This window comes from Macaca mulatta, chromosome 10 (genome assembly GCF_049350105.2).
Source record: "Macaca mulatta isolate MMU2019108-1 chromosome 10, T2T-MMU8v2.0, whole genome shotgun sequence".
In the NCBI taxonomy this organism is placed as follows: domain Eukaryota; kingdom Metazoa; phylum Chordata; class Mammalia; order Primates; family Cercopithecidae; genus Macaca; species Macaca mulatta.
Window position 1 is genome coordinate 99661663 of NC_133415.1, and position 2655 is coordinate 99664317.

The 2655-nt window shown below is 36.2% G+C and overlaps 1 pseudogene; it reads right to left on the reverse strand.

Moving 5' to 3' along the window:
- Window positions 1–1539: 1539 nt before the first annotated feature.
- Window positions 1540–2234, reverse strand: LOC144331514 (large ribosomal subunit protein eL13 pseudogene; annotated as a pseudogene).
- Between the last annotated feature and the right edge of the window lie 421 nt (window positions 2235–2655).

Genomic DNA, 2655 nt, shown 5'->3' on the forward strand with positions numbered 1-2655 from the left:
TTTTGTCCAGTTTTCCTATCAATTACTGAATGACTGTGTTAAAATATCTGTCATGATTGTGGATTTGTTTATTTCTCCCTTTCATTCGGTCAATTTTTGTTCCATATATTTCACAGCTCTATTGTCAGGTGCCTACTTATTTGGGATTGTTATATCTTCTTCACTTGATCTTAGCCAATGGGCTAAGAAGTGATTGTTATATCTTCTTGATTAATTTATCCTTTTATTGTGAATTATCCACTCAAGACTAGGGCACTCTAGTTGTGCTGTTCGTCTTGAAGTATATTTTCTGTGATACTAATATTGCCATACCAGCTTTCATTATGTTATGTTAGTATATGTCCTTTCCTACTTGTCTCTCTGTCTTTATAATTAAAATGTGTTTTGTGAACAAATTATATTGAATCTTGTATTTTGAATCCAGTATAACAATCTCTGCCTTTTAATTGGAGTGGTTAGTTCATTTACTTTTAATGTCGTTATTGATATGACGGGCTTTAAATCTACTACCTTGGTATTTGTTTTCTATTCATGTCATTTGTTCTTTGTTCCTCCTTCTCTACATTCTTTTGGGTAAATCACATATTTTTCAGCTTTCCCTTTCATTTCTACTATTGACTTTAATTATATTTCCTTGTGTTATTTTCAGTGACTGATCCACAGCATACATTTTAAGGTATCTCAATCTACTTTCTAATAATATTAAACTATCTAACATTAGTATAATAAATTTATACTATAATTCCTTTTATACATGTGTGTTACTTGCGTATATGTTATCAACTCCACAATATCTTGCTATTTTAAAAATATTCAATGAACTTTTAAAAAATTACATAAAGACACTTAAGAGGATATTTTACATTTATCTGAATATTTAAACTTTCTGGTGCTCCATCATGTATCATTTTCCCTCTGAAAAGATTTTCTTTTAGTGTTTCTTTTGGCTAGTGCAGATCTTTTGGAGATACATTATCTCATTTTTTTTCTATCTGAAAATGCCTTTATTTGACCTTCCTTTTTGAAACCTGTTTTTACTGGTGTAAAATTCTAGGTTGGTAGACTTTCTTTTTAACTTTAAGCACTTTTAAGATGCTCCACTTTTAACATTTCACTGACTTTCGTTCTCCAGTGGTACAGTATTAGGAATTATTTGTGTTATTGTTCTCCTGTATGCAATGTGTCCTTTTTTCTCTAGTTGCTTTGAAGATTTGCTCTTTATCTTTGGTTTTTAGCAATTTAACTCTGATATGCCTACATATAGTTTTCTTTGTGTTTATTTTGCTGGGTGCTCACTAAGCTTCTTAAACCTTTGGGTTAATGTCTTTCATTAATTTGGAGAGAAAAATTAGCTATTTTCTCTTCAAATATTTCTTCTGACACATTTACTCTCACCTCATCTTCTGCGGCCTCTAGGGTCTCTATGCTTTTCTCTCTTTGTGTTTCAGTTTAGATATTTTTTTCTTTACCTATCTCCAGGTTCACTTGTCTTTACCTAGGTTCTGCTCAGCTTTCAGTTAAGTATATCTAACAAATTCTTCATTGCTGATAATTGTATTTTTTTTTTTTAATTTCTGGCATTTTCATTTGGGCATTGGCATTGGCCATGTGAAGACTGGCAAATACTATGAAGCTCTTCTCTTCCTCAATGATGGTTCTGGTTTTCTCCTTCTTATAGACATTCTGTGTGGGCATTAGTGGTCTTGTCAGTTGGGCGGCCAATTTGAATTCTTCACAAAACTGTCTGCCTTCTTGGGGCCCAAGGAGTTCCTGGCAAAAAGGATAAGCTTAGAGCAATATTCCTTCAGCCATTGCACATTGGATACCAGGGACTCAGAGGGCTTGTTCCACCTTCTTGGATCCATAGAGATGCCGATGGTCCAGTCTACCTTCTTGTGGATACCAGCCACCCTTAACTCTTCCAAGCTGAAGGCCCTGCCAGCTCATACTTTGGTGTGATACCTTACCGTGGGGAACCTTACTATGGGCTGGATGGGTCCAGATGCAGCACATGCTTTTGCTTGCCTGGCTTTGAGTCTGCAGATCTTCCAGGCCAGCTGGTTGAACCAAGTAGCCATGTACTGCTGCCAATCCTTGTGGAAGTGAGTCTTCAGGATCATGCCATCCAGCTGGGCATGGTGGCTGCCTACAACCCTACTCCACAGGAGAACTGCTGAGCAGAGCGGCTCTTTTTGGTTCTTTTTAGAGTGTATATGTCTTGACCATCTTTTCATGCATATCGCCCACCTTTTCTGCGGTATCCTTCAGCATTTTTGTGTGATAATGCTCACTTCTGAGACATTGCTGGGTCTGTTTTCATTTAATGTGTTATGTTTTAACTTGTTTCCCTTGCTTTTTCATATATCATATAATTTTCTTCTATATATCAGACATTTTGTATAAAAGAACAGTAGAGAAAAAAGTAACCAGTATTTGTCTCTAGAAAAGGGCATGTTTTTTCTTCCATCCACTGCTGGAGTGGGAAGGGGGTCTTAATCTCTCTGATGTTAGTTGAACCGTGTCTGGGCTTTATTGCAGTTTTAGCTTCATTCAGTTCACCATTGGTTTTAAATATGTTGAGGATAGGTCAGGACTTTGGGCTCTGAGCCCTGTTGAGATTCTGGAGATCTTATTGTGATTTCAACAACATTCTAC